This window comes from Neoarius graeffei, chromosome 1 (genome assembly GCF_027579695.1).
Source record: "Neoarius graeffei isolate fNeoGra1 chromosome 1, fNeoGra1.pri, whole genome shotgun sequence".
In the NCBI taxonomy this organism is placed as follows: domain Eukaryota; kingdom Metazoa; phylum Chordata; class Actinopteri; order Siluriformes; family Ariidae; genus Neoarius; species Neoarius graeffei.
This window is the reverse complement of record NC_083569.1, coordinates 116,854,155-116,875,023: the sequence shown is the minus strand read 5'-3', so window position 1 is coordinate 116,875,023 and position 20,869 is coordinate 116,854,155. Positions and strand designations below refer to the sequence as shown.

Here is a 20,869-nt window from a genome sequence, read left to right as displayed (position 1 = left end):
ATCCACCACCGGGTTTGGGGATTGCCGCCACGACAGGCACCGGAGACCTTGCGGCCACAGCTCCGAACAGCTGCGTCCACAATGGAGGTAGAGAACATGGTCCACTCAGACTCAATGTCCCCCGCCTCCCTTGGAAGCTGGGAAAAGCTCTCCTGGAGGTGGGAGTTAAAGACCTCCCCAACAGAGTGCTCGGCCAGACGTTCCCAGCAGACCCTCACCATACGTTTGGGCCTGCCAGGTCTGTCCAGCTTCCTCCTCCACCAGCGGATCCAACTCACCACCAGGTGGTGATCAGTTGACAGCTCCGCCCCTCTCTTCACCCGAGTGTCCAAGACATAGGGCCGGAGATCAGATGAAACAACAACAAAGTCTATCATCGACCTCCGACCTAAGGTGTCCTGGTGCCACGTGCACTCATGGACACCCCTATGCTCGAACATGGTGTTCATTATGGACAAACCGTGACTAGCACAGAAGTCCAATAACAAAACACCACTCGGGTTCAGATCGGGGAGGCCGTTCCTCCCAACCACGCCCATCCAGGTGTCACTGTCATCATCCACGTGAGCATTGAAGTCCCCCAGTAATACAATGGAGTCCCCAGTCTGAGCACCCCTCAGTACCTCTCCCAGGGACTCCAAGAAGGCCGGATACTCTATACTGCTATTCGGCCCATAGGCACAGACAACAGCAAGAGCCCTCTCCCCAATTCGAAGGCGCAGAGAGGCGACCCTCTCATTCACTGGGGTAAACTCCAACACATGGCGGCTGAGCTGGGGAGCTATAAGCAAGCCCACACCAGCCCGCCGCTGCTCACCATAGGTGACTCCAGAGAAGTGGAGAGTCCAGCCCCTCTCGAGGAGCTGGGTTCCAGAGCCCAACCTGTGCGTGGAGGTGAGCCCGACTATCTCTAGCCGGTACCTCTCAACCTCCCACACAAGCTCAGGCTCTTTCCCCCCCAGCGAAGTGACATTCCATGTCCCAACAGCTAGCTGCTGTGTACGGGGATCAGGTTGTCGAGGCCCCTGCCTTCGACTGCCACCCAATCCACACTGCACCAGTCCCCTACTGCTACCTCTGTGGGTGGTGAACCCACAGGAGGTCGGGCCAACGTCACCTCTTCGGGCTGAGCCCGGCCGGGCCCCATGGGCAAAGGCCCGGCCACCAAGCGCTTGCATACGAGCCCCAACCCCAGGCCTGGCTCCAGGGTGGGGCCCCGGCTGCGCCATACCGGGCGATGTCACGGTCCTTGATGCTTTCTCCATAAGGGTTTTGGTGAACTGTTCTTGGTCTGGCCTGTCACCTAGGACCTGTCTGCCTTGGGAAACCCTGACAGGGGCATAATGCCCCCGACAACATAGCTCCTAGGATCATTCAAGCACACAAACCCCTCCACCACAATAAGGTGGCAGTTCTAGGAACTAGAATCAAATAAAAATAAATTCACACAAGGTTTCTCACGTCTGACTGAGACCCAGCTTTTCTGTGACTCTCCTCTCTCTGGGTGTTTACAGTGGTAGAAACCTTCATCTGACTTTGAGACCTTATGGATGATCATCTCTCCTGTAGTCTGTGTCTGGAGGACTGATCCATCTTTATCGAAATCAGCTCGGAGGTTTGAGGGCTTTGGGGTTCGATATAAACAGCGTAGAGTCAGAGAATGTCCCTCAGTCACAGGATGGACAGGACTCTCCAGGATCACATCACGTTCTACAACACAGAAAACCACATTTACAAAATAAATAAATATTTTCTCTCATTGATCGATATTGAATTTATAAATAACCTGAATATAAACAGACGGTAGAGAAACTGTCACACATGACAGCACTGAGCACTGAGCCATGTACACTTCCTTTCCCCTCGCTCCACACCGTCTACACTTTACTTGTGAGTGAAGATGAAATTCACAGCACATTTCTAATCACCAAACTCACTGATATGACTCAGGTTGCCACCTTGCACTCTCTATTACAAACACTGGTTTAATACCAGAACATATTAATCATAAACCAAGCACAATGAGTTCACTGCACACAGCAGCAATCAACATAAACAGAGAGAAATAAAATGCTTTGTGACATCCCTGATTGATTAATACTCAATAAAATACTCATTTCATTATCAGTGTGGGTATCTGTAAGCATGGACTCGTACTCAGTATGGAAAGTAACAGTATAAACATATCCATACTCAGAATTACAGAAATTACAGGGAATGTACTGAGAGAAAAAATTCCAGATGTTTTTGTCTTCTTGAACAGTTTTTCCCAGTTGGAAACTCAGAGTTCTGAATATTCTGTAATGAAACATTTCCCTTTTCCTTTAATAATAAACACACTGCATGAAGACTCACCCTGCACTGTGATGTTAACAGGATTCCTGTTTTCTCCAGATTCAGAGTGACACCAGTACACTCCAGTGTAGGATGTGGAGAGGGAGCTGATTTTACATGGAGAACAATCTAACACTCCCTCACTGTGTGTGTATCGTCTCACTGTCCATCCAGTAGAACGACTCTGGTCAGTAGAGTTACAGCTCAGTGAGAGAGAGTCAGAAGTAAAGTGTTGAGTTCTTTTGGGATTGATGATCAGAGAGACTGGAGGAGATTCACCTTAAACAGAGAAGAGAGTCATGTAAATAAGAATCAGTGCAATATGCAATAAGGATATATAGTAAGTGCATGTGTGTTCAGAATTCTGTTTATTAACCTGGTAATTAAAGCCACAGTACATAGCATGGGTCATAACACAGAAAAGTTTAACCCCAGATAATCCTTCCTCATTGTAGATTACATTCGACCAGCACATACATTTACACAGTGCAAAGTTCAGAGCCATGTTTAGTTTGTGATTGCCATTGCTGTGTTTAGACCCTTTGCTTTTGATTTCTCTTTTGAATTTTCCCTATTTGTATTGTGTTTAATTACAATCTAATATAATGACATCATCTGTATCTGTAAGGTCCTCTGAATATTCATATCTGTGTTTGTATTAGTGTTTAAACCTGAAGTATTTATGGGCCTGTCTTTCTGAAAAGTTTCCTGAAAGCAAACAAACAAAACAACCCCAGAATCTTGTGCCTCTTGTTAATATCTTTGTATCTCTTAAGAACACGTGATCAGGGGTGGGTTTCCCAGTAATGTTGCCCTTTAGAGCTAAAGAGCGAGTTGAGAGACTGAACTCACTCGCAAGAAGGAATCTGAAGAGCATCTTTGTAATGCGCGTCCCTGATATAGGCATTAGTAGTTGCTAAATCCAGTCGATAAGGTCACATAGCATTAGTTTTTAACCAAAATCTAATGAAATATAAAGTGTTTAAAATAAGAGAATATATAGTATCATCTGGAAGCATTACAAATATAATGTGGTAATCAATTAATGAAATCATTTTATGTTTTTGGGCAGTATTTTTATTCCAAGCGTGTTTTTAATTAAATGAACAAATGTTCACACGAAAGAATGAGCAAATAATAAGCTAAATAATTTAGTCAATGTGTTCCCCATGCTCACTCATTTCACTGTTACCCCTTGGTCATGCAGTCAGGATTATTTCAACTGTTATCCACAGTTGATCTGTGTGTAGTGTGTACCTAAGGAAGTTGTATTGACCTCCTTATATATAAATTGACCTCCTAATCTCATCTCATCTGATTATCTCTAGCCTCTTTATCCTGTTCTACAGGGTCGCAGGCGAGCTGGAGCCTATCCCAGCTGACTACGGGCGAAAGGCGGGGTACACCCTGGACAAGTCGCCAGGTCATCACAAGGCTGACACATAGACACAGACAACCATTCACACTCACATTCACACCTACAGTCAATTTAGAGTCACCAGTTAACCTAACCTGCATGTCTTTGGACTGTGGGGGAAACCGGAGCATCCGGAGGAAACCCACGCGGACACGGGGAGAACATGCAAACTCCGCACAGAAAGGCCCTCGCCGGCCACGGAGCTCGAACCCGGACCCTCTTGCTGTGAAGCAACAGCGTTAACCACTACACCACCGTGCCGCCCCATATATATATATAAAAATTAATAAAAGGAGGTCAATTCAACCTCCTTTGGTACACACTACACACAGGTCAAAACCTCTCTCTCTCGTACACACACACACACACACACACACACACACACACACACACAGAGACAATGTTAGAGGTGCAGAAATGTGTCTCATTTATGACACTAAATTAGTGAATCAACCTGGCGACTTGTCCAGGGTGTACCCCGCCTTTCGCTCGTAGTCACCTGGGATAGGCTCCAGCTTGCCTGCGACCCTAGAAGGATAAAGCGGCTAGAGATGATGAGATGAAATGAGAGGAATTAGTGAATCACTCACCTAATGGAGTTAAATTTGATTAAAATGTGGCGATATCAATGTGACATTACGATATCCATATGTAATTCCATAACATATTGAAATATATTCATAAAGTTTTGCTTATTTATTTAATAATTAACTGGATGTACTTGCACCAGAAAGTGAAGAAAAATAATTACAAGAAAAATAATTTAACATGGGCAGCAGATTCAACACCAATTTCCCCCGTTGACTGTGAGCATCCCTCTACAGCGCATGCACAGTCTATGTATTCGGCTGTGAGAGAGTCGCTCTTTGTTTTGAACGAGTGGTCTGGGTCTCTCATAAATTTCAAGCAACTAAAGGACTACTTAGGCAACGATGTTGTTCGGGAAAACCATGTTAGCTTGATGATGGCTCTTACGAGGTAATTTAAGACTCTCTTGGCCTTAAGAGGCTTTCGGGAAACCCACCCCTGTTCATTCTAAATAATACTCATATTATTCATATTAAAGTGTTGACCTGCTCTGGCTTTCTGGATTTTATAATAAAACCCTCCAGCCCATAGATCCTCAATCATCTCCTTCGTCCTCTTTATATCAGGGAAAATAAACAAATGACAAAATGAGGAGCAGAGATGGAACAAAAAGACAGCACATGGCTTTTGTCACCAAACTCGACCAGCATTCAGAAGAAGCAGCAGCCTTTATTTGCCACATGCACACTTAAGCACAGTGAAATTCATCCTCTGCATTTAACCCATCTGAAGCAGTGAACACATGCACACACACCCAGAGCAGTGGGCAGCCATATTACAGCACCCGGGGAGCAGCTAGGGGTTGGGTTAGGTACCTTGCTCAAGGGCACTTCAGCCCAAGGCTGCCCCATGTTAACCTTACCGCATGTCTTTGAACTGTGGGGCAACTGGAGCACCCGGAAGAAACCCATGCAGACACGGGGAGAATATGCAAACTCCACACAGAAAGACCCCCCATTGGCCACGGGGCTCGAACCCAGAACCTTCTTGCTATGAGGCGGCAGTGCTAAACACTACACCACCGTGCTGCCCAAAAACTTGCTCATTTAGAGAACATATCAGATATTAAACTGATAAGAACGAATACAGTATTTGTTTATTAATATAGCCAAAAGGCCGAGAAGTGAAGGGCTCTTTAACTGCCTTATACTTATTAATAAATGTTGAATTAATCTCAACTGACATTCACACCACCATAATGTACTCTATATAACAGTGCTGACTGCAAAGTGATCTGAAATGTTCAGGTTTTTTCCATGCATGGCATTTTCCTACATCTCACAAGAACACTATCATGCTGACAAGATGTGATCATTTTGATGTCCCGAGGGTCACTTTTCTCTGTTATGGGACCATTTTCCTCCCTCTTAAAAGGTAAACGATATGGTCCTACAGAAACAGGAAACAGCCGAATGTGGGGAGCTTTAACCAGTTAGCATAACTATGGAACTGCGTCACACCAGGATGATGATGCACAGAAAACATTGTGACTCTGCATCGACCTCGGAGAGTTTTGAGTCACAGGGATGTAATTTGTGGTTGACCTTCACGAAAAGATCCGTGAAAAAAAGACAAATATATCTTTTCTATGTTACTGCTTTTGTGTTATCGTTTCTTTCTCTATAAGATCAAAACATTAGGTGTATAACTCCATATGCGCTACCGTGGAGTCGAGCTCATGGGTTCTAAGGCTAAGATAGCTAAACACTAGCTAGAATGATTTAGTTATCTGTCCAGAAAAATGACATGTCATCTAACCTTGCTCTATCTTGCAATTACACTCACTAGGCAGGCTTTCCTTTTCATTTACACTGGATTTTAGCTGGCAGGAGAGCTGAGTCCGCCATGTTTGCCCACACTGACTTGTTTTGGTTAAAAGTAAGTCCAACACGCCCCATGATGGTCATGTGATATTGTTGCTCACTTGCTTCAGCGATCTCCGGAATCGTAAAATGTGGGACGTATTTTATCTCAGCAAAACATTTACACATAGGAGACACAGTGTGTGCAGCAACAAAGCATCTCAAAATTCCAACAGCAAGAGAAATAGAACATTTTACCAAGAATTCAACTTTGCAGTCAAAAACTTTAACCCAACCCCGTTGTTAATTTTCCTCACCAGTGATCCATAGAGGCTGTGGACTGCTGTACTGTGTGTGAAAGGCTGGTTCTCCTCTCTCTCCTCTGCACATATAAACTCCTGTGTGTTTCAGAGCAGCAGGACTGAGAGTGTATTTGCCTCCAGATCCTCTGCTGCTGTCTGAGAGGAGCTCCACAGACATGTTATAGACACGACTATTTGTTATTTGAGTTAATCCGGATCTGTAGGGAACAGTTGTGTACCAGCTGAATGTCCAGTCTGTTGAGGAGCCTGTCACCTCACAGCTTAGAGTCACTGAGTCTCCTTCAGTCAGCCAGCTCTGTGGAGATACACTCAGTACTGGCCGTGGTCTCTCTGTTATACAGGAAACACAAAACTAGGGTTTATTTTCTCAGATTTATTTAATACACAGTAAGAAGTTTTTCCATGTATGTCTAACTGTACATTTTCAAAAAAAAAAAAATCACCTTCCACACTCACCGGATACAGTCAGTGCAACAGCATCACTGAAGTGTGATGAGCGTGAGCCTCCTCTCTCTGCTCCTCTACAGGTGTAGTTACCTGTGTGGGTCACTTTAACACCACTGATTGTGTACACCTGTTTACTACTGATACGACTGTGTGAAGGATCTTTATACCAGCTGTACTGCCAGCTAGAGACACTTTCATCCTGTATGTCACATCTCAGAGTGACGGCGTCTCCACTGAACACCTGTTTATCAGGATTCACGGATGCCACTGGTTTAGGTCTCACTGTAGAAAAATGATAAAATATTAAAGCTATCATTATTAATTAATCATCATTCATATATAAAGATTATTTCAGAACAGTGGAAATTATGTTTATCATCCAATTTACAAAGAAATATTTTTGATAAACTAAAAAAAAAAATCTACATTTTTCAATGTATTTATGAACAGGTATCATCCGTTTCCAAACTGAACTGGATAATGTCGGCTGTAGTCTTTATGAACCATATACATTATGATTCATTCTTACACACTCGTGTTTCTGTCACTGGTAAAAGGAAGCAGAACAGGGCTGTGAAAAACAGCTGTATCAGCAATAAGTGGTGATCATGATGTGAGCAGTTCCATTTTGTGTGAATGTGATTAAAGTCATTTGTCAGCAGTTCTGGTTTCTTACAGAAACACTATTTTACAAAGCCCTGGTTACAGAGTCACAGAGTAACTACAAAAGACCAAATACACAGCCAGGAAATGTTATAAATAGTTAATAATTACACCAAGATGTTTGATGAGTGGAACTATATATCTGAGGTGAAGTGATATTTACAACTAAACAATAATTTGGAAGCATTTGCAAAAGTTGAAATGAAATATTCTGATTCAGATTACATCTTGGGCCAGGTACAGAGGTACTATTTTATTTAAAACACATTAAACCCATGTTTCCATGACAGTGAATTTGTGTTTAACTCCCATTATCTTTTGTATCATAGTTTACGAAAATTGCTTTATTCAACAAAATAAATATGAGTTTACAACACTTGATGGAGTTCAGATGTTTAGTTAGAAATATCATATTATAATGTTATATATCCAATCCCAAATCAAGTTCAGAAATGGAAAATGCAAATAAAAAACAAAAGCAGTGATTTACTTTGACTTGTATTTCATTGCAAACAGAATGAACCCAAGATATTTCATGTTTTGTTGGTCAGCTTCATTTAATTTGTTAAAGGGCCCATGGCATGGTGGTTTGTTGATGCTTTAAACGGGATCGTGGAGGCTTCCAGATGTTATATCCGCAGCCTTTCTCGAAATGAACCCTCGGAACGTAGATATAGCCTCCTGGAAGAAAGCCCCATTTCAGTGCTTTTCCCAGTGCATCGTTTTGCTAATGAGAAGCAGGAGGCGGGGAAGGGTAGAGGGTGGGGGCATGCCATGGGGGGGAGGGGGAGGGGCTGCCGTCTGCCTCCCAAGCCGGCCGAGAGCGCTCCTCGTCGGGCATGGCCAGGCGGGCGAATGCCCTGGTCTGTCCGCCCTGTCTAAAAAAATGGTACAACTCGAGCCCATAGTAAAACTGGGACTTTGTCGGGTTTTTTTCAGCCTGAGGCCCATGGTAAAACTGAGCAGTTTTACCATGGAGGAGTGGGGACTTTGCCGTTTCCTCCCCCCAACTCGCCCCTGGGAGAACCGCTGCCTCCACGGGTGGCCGGTGCTGCTGGAGGGCCGCCCGCGCGACCTCGGCTCCCGACAAAAGATTGGATCTAGGGCTGACTTTCAATGGATCGCAGCGATGGAGCTGCTCTGCCACTCACAACACCCCGGCCCAGAATCAGGGAAAAATACCGCGCACTGACGTCATTAAGGTGCGACGCGAGGAAATAAAATAAATTCAACAAATGTTTGGGTTTTTACTGAACAAACAAACAAATAAAATGAACAAGTGACTTAAAAAAAAGAATGTGGGTATCTTTGTAAAAACTGTTTTGATTGGCTATTATAACAGAGGTAGCGCAGAGTACCTGGCTAACTGCAGGAAGCGGTTAGCTGCACAGCTAATGTAGCCATTGCAAATGCACTGATTTTAAAACACGGCAAAACGACTTAACAGTTATACACTTACTTGTTCGGTGTTTGTTGCTGATGCGGCAGGGATGCTTGGTACGGACCCAGGCTTCAGTGACAGTTGATGTGCAAAACCTGCCCTGTACTGTCCCAAGTTGTGGAAACATTCCTCAGGAAAATGCTTCCGACAAACATACACCGTCTTAGGTAGACTCGACAGCGTATTATTGAAGTAAATAAAATTAAGCCACTGCGTCTTCAGGGGCTCTCCCGTCGGCAGTAAAAACAGACTCCTTTCTGTGTTGTCACATCCATGTACAGCACAACTTCCATGTTTCGCTCGCTTAGGTGATGCCATGTTGTTGTGTCCTCTCTGGTCTCCTCACTACAACTGGGCGGGCAATTCATACGGTGGGTGGGAATCCAGAGGGGGGGCGTGGGGATCATCTCCCTTGCTGACATCGGCAAGGGAAGAGCTTCTCAACGCGCCGTTTTCTCAAATATTGGGCATAGTTTGGTTTACACATTATGAAATTTCTAGCCACTAGGGTGACTTAAGAAGGTCAGAGGAACTCATTTTAAAGTTTAAAAACCTCAGAAAGTGAAAATTTCATGCCATGGGACCTTTAATATACATCCATTCCTGTGTTTCAAGCCTGCAACACATTCCAAAAAAGTTGGGACGAGGCAATTTAGGGCTAGTAATGAGGTAAAACAATTCAATAATGATGCGATTTGAAACAGGTGATGTCAACAGGTGACTGTCATCATGATTTGGGACAAAACCAGTATCCAGGAAAGGCCGAGTATTTGAGGAGCAAAGATGGGCCGAGGATCTCCAGTTTGTCAAGAAATGTGTGAGAAAATGACTGAAATGTTTCAAAACAATGTTCCTCAAAGAAAGACAGGAAGGGATTTTGATATTTCACCCTCTATGGTGCATATCATCATTAAATGAGTCAAATGAATCTGGAGGAATTTTTGTGCGTAAACGGTAAGGGCTCAAGCCTATCCTAAACACCCATGATCTCCGATCCCTCAGACAGCACTGCATCAAGAACTGTCATTTATCTATAGCTGACAGAACCACATGGGCTTGGGATTACTTTGGCAAACCTTTGTCAAGCTACAATACAGAGTTACATTTACAAATACCAGCTAAAATTTCACTGCCCAAAAAGGAAGCCTTAGGTTAACTGTGTTCAGAAGAGCCGTTGACTTCTCTGGGCTCGGAGGCATCTGGGATGGACCATCACACAGTGGAAACATGTATTGTGGTCAGATGAAATCAGTGTTCCAGGTCTTTTTTGGAAGAAATGGAGACTGTGTGCTCTGGACCATCCAGATTGTTACCAGGAACAAGTCCAAAAGCCAGGGTGTGTCATGGTATGGGGTTGTATCAGTGCCCTTGACAAAGGTAACTTACAGTGGGGCAAAAAAGTATTTAGTCAGCCACCAATTATGCATGTTCTCCCACTTAAAAAGATGAGAGAGGCCTGAAATTTTCATCATAGGTACACTTCAACTATGAGAGACAGAATGGGGGGAAAGAATCCAGGAAGTCACATTGTAGGATTTTTAATGAATTAATTGGTAAATTCCTCGGTAAAATAAGTATTTGGTCACCTACAAACAAGCAAGATTTCTGGCTCTCACAGACCTGCAACTTCTTCCTCCACTCGTTACCTGTAATAATGGCACCTGTTTAAACTCGTTATCAGTATAAAAGACACCTGTCCACAACCTCAAACAGTCACACTCCAAACTCCACTATGGCCAAGACCAAAGAGCTGTCAAAGGACACCAGAAACAAAATTGTAGACTTGCACCAGGCTGGGAAGACTGAATCTGCAATAGGTAAGCAGCTTGGTGTGAAGAAATCAACTGTGGGAGCAATTATTAGAAAATGGAAGACATACAAGACCACTGATAATCTCCCTTGATCTGGGGCTCCACGCAAGATCTCACCCCGTGGGGTCAAAATGATCACAAGAACGGTGAGCAAAAATCCCAGAACCACACGGGGGGACCTAGTGAATAACCTGCAGAGAGCTGGGACCAAAGTAACAAAGGCTACCATCAGTAACACACTATGCCGCCAGGGACTCAAATCCTGCAGTGCCAGACGTGTCCCCCTGCTTAAGCCAGTACATGTCCAGGCCCATCTGAAGCTTGCTAGAGAGCATTTGGATGATCCAGAAGAGGATTGGGAGAATGTCATATGGTCAGATGAAACCAAAATAGAACTTTTTGGTAAAAACTCAACTTGTCATGTTTGGAGGAGAAAGAATGCTGAGTTGCATCCAAAGAACACCATACCTACTGTGAAGCATGGGGGTGGAAACATCATGCTTTGGGGCTGTTTTTTCTGCAAAGGGACCAGGACGACTGATCCCTGTAAAGGAAAGAATTAATGGGGCCATGTATCGTGAGATTTTGAGTGAAAACCTCCTTCCATCAGCAAGGGCATTGAAGATGAAACGTGGCTGGGTCTTTCAGCATGACAATGATCCCAAACACACCACCCGGGCAATGAAGGAGTGGCTTCGTAAGAAGCATTTCAAGGTCCTGGAGTGGCCTAGCCAGTCTCCAGATCTCAACCCCATAGAAAATCTTTGGAGGGAGTTGAAAGTCCGTGTTGCCCAGCGACAGCCCCAAAACATCACTGCTCTAGAGGAGATCTGCATGGAGGAATGGGCCAAAATACCAGTAACAGTGTGTGAAAACCTTGTGAAGACTTACAGAAAACGTTTGACCTCTGTCATTGCCAACAAAGGGTATAAAACAAAGTATTGAGATGAACTTTTGTTATTGACCAAATACTTATTTTCCACCATAATTTGAAATAAGTGTTTATTTTGAGGAAAAACAATGTTAATAAATCTCATCTCATCTCATTATCTCTAGCCGCTTTATCCTTCTACAGGGTCGCAGGCAAGCTGGAGCCTATCCCAGCTGACTACGGGCGAAAGGCAGGGTACACCCTGGACAAGTCGCCAGGTCATCACAGATGTTAATAAATATGCTTTTGTTTCGTTTCAAGTGCAGTGGAGGTCAAAATTATTTACAAATTATTGTTTACAGTTTTAATTTCAATTTCAGCATACCGTCCCAACATTTTCTGACTTAGGTTTGTATTTATTACTGTATATTTTCAGCTAGAGTATACATCCATCCATTATCTGTAGCCGCTTATCCTGTCCTTCAGGGTTGCAGGCAAGCTGGAGCCTATCCCAGCTGACTATGGGCGAGAGGCGGGGTGCACCCTGGACAAGTCGCCAGGTCATCACAGGGCTAACACATAGACACAGACAACCATTCACACTCATGGTCAATTTAGAGCCACCAATTAGCCTAACCTGCATGTCTTTGGACCGTGTGGGAAACCGGAGCACCCGGAGGAAACCCACGCGGACACTGGGAGAACATGCAAACTCCACACAGAAAGGCCCTGTGTGGAGCCTAATTATAATTAGTGATGAGGTGGCGTGATGGTGGAGTTATTGTTACTACAGGTGATTATTTCCTGATAACATCATGTACCGAAGTGTTTCATTCCTCCGATACTAAAGCAATTTGCCAATGATTATCATTTTTAATTTTTTATTGAACAACATCACACTTTTTATCCATTCCATTTAATGCCATGGAGCATCGACAAAACAAGTGTGTCCCTGTTATCACATGCGTTATATTGCAGCTATAAACAGGTATTTCCTCACCAGCCTTGATTTCTCTCTCTCTCTTATTTAGGTAATAAGGCAAAAAAAGCAGCTTATCCTATTACAGATAAACTGCAAAGCATGAACACCTCTGTCCTTTTCAGAAAACTTAAAGCTACAGCTTTAGCTTTGACTGTTACAAAGTGCTGACACTGGAGACTCCTTCCATAAATTAAAGTGAAATAAACATCTTTGAACAGAAAAATTCACCAGATCAACAATCATACACATTTTTTTTTGTAGCTTTGTTAAATTACATGTTTTTAATCTCTTTATCTTTGGGCTTAGATTATGTAAAGCATCCACCATACAAGTCCCTCTGAATGAGCTGTTACTATCGAAACAGTACCATATTAGGATGAGTGTGTGGCACAACTAAAATAGGGTGACCACATTTAGGTGGTAAGACTCCTTTAATTAGTATTATAATTATTTTTGCTCATGTATACATTTATGTTTTGAATTAGAAGTCGTATATTGCCTTGAGGTGCTTCGCTTATGTTGGAAATGGGAGGGGCAGAACGTTTGTGTTGCTCCGGAGAACAGTAAGGGAGCGGAACTGACGCTGTTTCCTCAGAAGCAATCTGGGAAGGAAACAAGGCGCACTGTGTCCTCATTCCTCTGCTTTATACAGGTCAGTAAACGGTTAATGCACCATGAAATGTTATGTTATTCTAACAGACCATATTAGCGTGAGTGTGCATGTAGAGTTTGTGACATGCTTTAATGAGTTATTTCTGCTTAAACGACATTAATAAGTGGGACAGTTTGCCCGTGCGGACGCCATTTTGTGCCGAGCGCGACTGCAGTTGCACTAGTTAAAGTGGGAATAAGTGACATTAGAGCTCCTGTACATGATGTATTTCCAGCTAGTTATGATGTGTGTGTTTACTGTGAATGTCTGATTGTTAAAATGTAAATATTTCAGTTTACAAATGTGTTTCCCCGCCTGTTTCCTGGTAAATATAAGTTTAAACTGTAACACAAGCACTTTGCTAGTCACACATTTCAGTGTTGTTTTACAGAAGCAAGGTATGGAGTCTGCTGTATTTAAAGGGGTCTGATACACTACTGTAAAATTACACTACATGGAAATAGTGTTTTGAACCAGTTTATACTGGGAAAGGGAAAAGGAAAATAATGTCTTGTTGTGCTGCGCGTTCTTCTCAGTGTGGTGAGACGTGGGTAAAGATTCACACAACAAGGAAATATCTTCTTTGGCGAACGTTTACTGAGGTCTTAAATATAACAATTACAACAGTGCAAACGATTGTCTCGGGTGGTTAACTTGTCGGCTCTTGCTCGGGCACAGAACAGGAATGTTTCTTCTGTCCATACGATGAGCTACGAGCCACACAATGAAAAACTAAAGACTGACTAATTCAACGCGAACATTCACTAACCAGTATGGCCACTAGAGCGCAGTAGCCAATCAGAACACTGCAATGCATATCCCGTAGGGGGAGGGAGGGGGGACAAACTGAACTATTCTACACTATCCCCCTCCAAGAGTACTGAATCCCTTCAGTCCAGGTTACTCAACTAAACATGACAAGGAAATACATTTTAACATTTAACAGAAGTTAGCAATAGTCTAGGCAAACTTAAGAGATATTCAGAAAATAGATTAAACAATAACCTAGTTTATTTAAATGCTAATTATTACTTTTCTGTTAATTACGATCTCAAATCATGTTACTTTTAAACTCAAGGAATTACAGATATCTACGCATGAACTGTTTTCTCTTTTTTTTTTTTAACTAGTTCCTGAATCTATCAGGCTTGTGGACTATACGCCCACATAAAGTGTTAAAAGTCTTATCTGGACTCCCATGGATCTTCGTAGGTCTTCCTCGCCGACGGCTGGAAGCTCTGGATCGAGACACTCCATCTTCCTGGCGTGGCTCTTGGATATCGGGTTCCGCAGGTTCAGGTTGTTGGGGATCTGGTACTGCCGATGCGTCGTCCACGCCGCTCTGCAGCAGCATGTCCATCACCAGCGGGGCATCCTCTTCGGGTGATGGGTCTGCGGAGTCCTGGCGTTGCTGTAGCACGCGGCTCCTCTGACGATCCACCCAGGCCGGAACCACTTCACTGGCATATGGCTTGAGTTGGTCGTGATGCATTATCTTGCTGCGCTTAGCACCTTGAATCTCATAGATGACTGGGCCACGGCGAGCTGAGATGATGAAGGGCCCTTTCCATGGTGCCTGGAGCTTGGGGCTTAGTCCTTTCTTTTTTGTGTCATCCTTCATGTACACCAGGTCTCCAATGCTGTAAGACTGTTCTTGTGCTCGCACGTCATATGTCTTCTTCTGGCGTTCTTGTGCAGCATGAAGATGTTCTCGCACTGTGTGTTGGGCCTCTTCAAGGCCTTCTCTGAGGTTGCAGAGGTAATCAGCTACTCCCATTCGATCAGACTTGAGCTCCGCAGTTCCAGACTGAAGATTGTGGGGTTGGTGGACCTCCCGGCCAAGCATGAGTTGGTTGGGTGTGAAGCCTGTGACTCCATGGCGGGAGCTGCGGTAGGCGGAGGTGAGTAGTGGCAGGTGTTCGTCCCAGTTTTTCTGATTTTTGTCCACATAGCACCTGATCATTTGAAGCAGAGTCCTATTGAACCGTTCCACCTGCCCATTAGAAGCAGGGTGGTAGAGGGTCGTTCTAGTCTTTGTGATCTGCAAGAGCTTGCAGACACTCTGGAACAGGCAGCTCTCGAAATTACGACCTTGGTCTGTGTGCAGCTCAAGAGGAGAGCCAAAGCGAGCGATGAATTCGTACACAAGCTTCTTGGTTGTTGTTTTGGCCCCCTGGTCAGGAACAGCGAAGGCTTCGACCCACCTAGTGAACTGGTCAATTATGACGAGGATGTATTTGTTCCCTGAGCTGGATACAGGAAACGGTCCAAGGATGTCTAAGTGGAGACGGTCTAGAGGAGCGCCAGCTTGGTAACTTTGCAACTGGGCCCTCTTGAGCGGTCCAGCAGCTTTGCATTCGTTGCAGTGCTGACATTTTTTCATGAACAGATGAACATTATCTCACATCCCACGCCAGTGGTAGCCTTGGCGCAGATGTTCCAGTGTCTTTGCTTCTCCCAGGTGACCGGAGTGGGGCGGGTTGTGGCAAGCCCCTAGAACCTCCTGTTGTATGGCTGATGGCACAAGCAACAACAATGTTGGATCTTGGGTGCCTTCTCTCTCCCAGCAATAGAAGAGGACGCCTTGATGTCTGACGATCTGAGGCCAACACAGCCAGAACTTTCTCACTGCAGGGCTCTCGAGCATCGCTTGATCTTTAGTAGGAAGTGTACCCGAGTCCTTCCACTGATGTAGGATGGGGAGGACAGGGTCGGCTTTCTGGAGTTGGACAAGTTGGTCAGTGCTGACAGACTGCAACCAGTTGACTACTGGGGTGGCCGGTTGGGGTACTGTTGTCTGTTCTGTTTGCTCCCGGTGATCATCAGCACTGTTGGTCTCATTGCTGGGCTCCAGGTATCTCACTGCCAGTGGTACAACGTCGTCAACATCTTCTTCGAACCTGGCCCACTGCTCGTGAAGTCTCTGGCAGTACTTACAACCTTGGCATGGCAACTCAGACAGGTACTTCCCAGCTTGGTAGCAGTCACATTTGTCCAGATCTCCAGTGCCTTGCCTTGACATGGCATCAGCGTTTGAATGTTTTACGCCTGCTCTGTACTCTACGCGGAAGTCATATTGGCACAACTCTTCCAGCCACTGGGCCAGCTGACCTTCAAGATACTTGAAACGAAAGAGCCAGGTGAGGCTGCCATGATCTGTTCGCAGCAGGAACTTTCTTCCCAGGAGGTAGTGACGGAACTGACGGGTAAAGCGCACCACAGCAAGCAGTTCACGTCTGGTGACGCAATACCTCTGCTGAGCTGGTGTGAGGTGACTGCTGGCATATGTCAGTACTTGCTCCTCCCCCCACTGGAGTTGTGACAGAACAGCTCCAACACTATGGCTGGATGCGTCAGTATCGAGAATGAACTGGCCTTCGGCTGTGGGGTACCCCAAGACTGGAGCAGTTGTCAATCTCTCTTTGAGCTGTGTGAAAGCCTCTTGATGGGCTTCAGTCCACTGAAACACAGCTCCTTTCTTTAGCAGGTTGTGGAGAGGACTTGCAATCTCGGCGAAAGATGGGACAAATTTACGGTAGTAGTTACATAATCCGAGAAAAGCTTGCAGCTCTTGAATGTTGCTGGGAGGCTCCCAAAGCTGTACGTCTCTGACCAGCACTGGATTTGGGCGGATTCCATCTCCGCTCACGATATGGCCCAGGAAGAGAACCTCCTCTTGAAGCAGGTGGCATTTCGAAGGCTTCAACTTCAGGCCATATTCGTGCAGGCGTTCAAAGACTTGAGCAAGACGGTTGAGGCTCTCTCCCACACTCCTACCCAGGACTATAACGTCATCTAGGTAAATAAGCAACGTCTCCCATTGCAACCCCCTGAGGACGAGCTCCATTGCCCTCTGAAAAGTACTCAGAGCGTTGCAAAGCCCGAAGGGCATGCGTGTGTACTCATAGAGGCCCCATTTGGTGATAAATGCCATCTTCTCACGGTCTTTGCTATCCACTGCTATTTGCCAATAGCCTGATTGCAGGTCAAGCGTGGAGAATAGAGAAGCTCCGCCAAGAACATCAAGGCACTCCTCTATCTTGGGAAGGGGGTACGCGTCTTTGATCGTCAAGCTATCCAGGCTACGGTAATCCACACACCATCGCATTCTTCCGTCTTTCTTTCGAACTAGAACGACTGGAGAGGCCCACTCTGACGATGATGGCGTGATGACACCTGCTCTCAGCATGTCTTGGAGATGGGTTTCTTCTTCGCCTTGAAATCCAAGCGGTGTTCTTCTCACTGGTTGCCGCACAGGCTTGGCTAGCCCCGTGTTGATCTTGTGTGTGACAGCGGAGAGGTAACCCAGGTCGGAGTCACCTTTAGCGAAGAGGGACTGGTAAGTTAACAGCAACTGGAGGAAGTGTTGTTGTTGCTCTTCATTGAGAGTTTCACTCGTGGCCTCCACCAGGCAATGGAGATGCTCAGGCAGGTCAGCAAGCATTGCCACTCTTCCAATCACCAGTGGTGACACGTTCTCCAGCTCACTCTCGCCATCAATCGCTGCTCTCTTCACCCGCAGGCTTTTCGGTTTCTCAGGATAGGCCTCCACCAAAAGCCCAAGGCACACACCTTTCAACAGGGCTGCTTTGCTGGTTGAGAAGTTGCATAGTCTGGCTAGCACTTGCTTCTCCATTGTGGTAGCCACACTTCCAGATGCAACAGCTTCTGTGATGTTCAAGGGCTCTAGCACTGCTGGCACACCAGGCCTGGGGTTCTCGACTTCTCCCCACACCACGCATTCTGAAGTGGGTGGTATAGTGGTGGCCTCTCTCAAGAGCACCCTAGCGACACTGTAGTCTGCTCCATCTCCTCCCACTATTTTTGAAGGCACAAGTTCATTCCCAATGAAAACTTTGTTGCGGGTGTGTATGACGACGTCGTGAGCCTTCATCAGGTCCAGGCCAAGGAGAACTGAGTCACGTATGGGAGCTACATGTACAGCCCAGTTTATTGTTTTGGATGCGATTTTAAATGTCACAGACAGGCCCTGTTTTGCTGTCATGCCTTCTCCAACACCTGCATTCAGAAGGTAGGTTTTACAGAGGCTTGTGGGCTGCTCTTCTGAACAGTTCTGGTACAGCGCCTCTGGTATTACGGTTCTCTGAGCTCCTGTATCCACCACAGCCTCAGTTGGAATGCCATTTACACTTATGGGAATCTGCAGACTCTCACCTTTGCTTTTAGCACAGCTCAGTTTTAGCTTATATGTGCTGTTGGACTGCACATGATTGCCTGGGTGGTTTTCACCATGGTTGTGAGCAGGCGCTGGGCTTAGCGACTTTGTGCAGTCCCTCCTGAAATGTCCCTGTTCGCCACACAGGAAACATGTACCAGGTGCCCCACAACTTGGGCTTGGTGACCGAGAGCGTGTTCAGTCTGACTGCACATGCTGCTGAGCTACTATGTGAGATTGCACTGGGGATTTTGCTTGCTGGTGCACAGCGTGTGTAGACTGCAGACTTCCCAACTGCAACTGCAAATTTTCTATTGTCTTTGTGAGAGTCTTAATTTCATCTTTCAGTGCAGTAAACTGATCAGTGGTCACATACTGAGGAGTCTGCACTCTACATGAAGATGCAGTGTAATCTTCACTGGCAGCAAAATCTTCATCAGCCCACAAAATGCGCCTTGTTCTATTTTTCATTTCAGTGTCACGACCCACAGTCACTTTAAAGTTATGTTCATGGGCTTCTACGCTCTTCTGTGCCTCCACTAGGGAGCTTGGGTCCTGGTTCATAACTTCATAGGCCACTTGTTGATTTCGTAAACCTTTCAGGAAGGCATCTGTTGCGAGCTGATCTTGTAGTTGGAGGTCTACTCCTGGGTATGCAAATGTGACAAGACGGCGCACTTCTTCTGCAAATTCAGCTGTCATCTCTTTACCTTGCCGAAGCTCGCCTAATTTTCTCCTTACTGTAGTGGGGGGATCTTTTAGTCCAAACCACTGCGTAAGTTGCTCTACTAGCAGTACATAATCCTCCCTTATACGCTCTGGCAGTGAGCAGACATACCTAATTGCAGCGCCTCTTAGGCATTCTAACAGCCTATCTACTCTCTCAGGAGCAGTCCATCCATATTTCCTGGCCAGGCGCTCAAAAAGGCATCCCAGTCTTCTTTACCATCATATATGGCAAGTTTAGGCCTGCGCACATCTTGCATAAACTGTTGACCACTGTGAGCTAAGCTGTTCAGTCTTTGGCCGTCTTGGTAAGGAAATGTGTGTTGGCCTTCACGCTCTGAGTTTCTGCCATCTCTACGTCTAACAACAGGTTCGGAGTTAAGATTAAGCCTAGGCAGACCAGAGCTGCGAGCCCGCTGGTTAATGACATTCAGCTCGGATGCAAAAGGACCACTAGTATGGCTGCTTGGTCTTGCTGACATTCCCCAAGGGGCAGAGGGAACATCACCTGGCTCAGCTACAAGACTGTGTGCAATGTGGAGCGTTGTGCACTATCTTCCCCATCTACAGTGGGAGCAGCAAAAGGGGGTAATGCTTGGTGTGTAACTGGATTTCCACTTGTGTGTTAGGACGGGGGCCAGCATCATTTGCAGTTGTTTTGTTTGCTGATTTTGGTTATCCAGTAATGCTTGTAGCCACTGTGGGGCTTTATCAGCCTGTACAGGCTCTGCTGTGGCGCCTTGTAATTCTTCAGTCATTTTAAAGTGTTTACTTTTTTTTTCCTTTTGTTGTTATTTATTCACTTTTTGTAGCTGGTGAATTGTCAATAAAACGATTTCATTTGAGCACTGTACTTCGTTTTGTTTGTAACTCATTTAACTTCAGCTATAGCCAGAAAGATGAACACCAGTTGTCGTGCTGCGCGTTCTTCTCAGTGCGGTGAGACGTGGGTAAAGATTCACACGACAAGGAAATATCTTTGGCGAACGTTTACTGAGGTCTTAAATATAACAATTACAACAGTGCAAATGATTGTCTCGGGTGGTTAACTTGTCGGCTCTTGCTCGGGCACAGAACAGGAATGTTTCTTCTGTCCATGCGATGAGCTACGAGCCACACAATGAAAAACTAAAGACTGATTAATTCAACGCGAACATTCACTAACCAGTATGGCCACCAGAGTGCAGTAGCCAATCAGAACACTGCAATGCATATTTCGTAGGGGGAGGGAGGGGGGACAAACTGAACTATTCTACAGTATTTCTAGAAACTGTTTTTATTGATCTAAATTATAGATAAGTGTTGATTAGAAAACAGAAGATGAGAGAAAATGTGTTAGTGAGATCGAAGTATTGATTTAAGTGAGATAAAGGACTGAATTGGGAAAATGTGAAATTGAACAGCATAAAACTGAAGTGAGGTAAACATGTGTTGTACTTATGAGACTGTTATGATCCATGATGTTAAATACTGTAAATCATACAGAGAAGCGACTGTTTTACTGACTTTACTGAGCCTTGTTCGACCTCACTGACCACAAATAACACGTACCTTTTAAAACTTTTCAAGATTTAAAACATAGAATAACAAGGAATTGAAATAATTATGCAATATTTTTATTCACACCCCTCCTAAC

General features: G+C 45.0%; 1 pseudogene; it reads right to left on the bottom strand.

Moving 5' to 3' along the window:
* LOC132886044 (Fc receptor-like protein 5) overlaps positions 1-20,869 on the bottom strand; it is a 107,995-nt pseudogene that overhangs the window by 8,694 nt on the left and 78,432 nt on the right.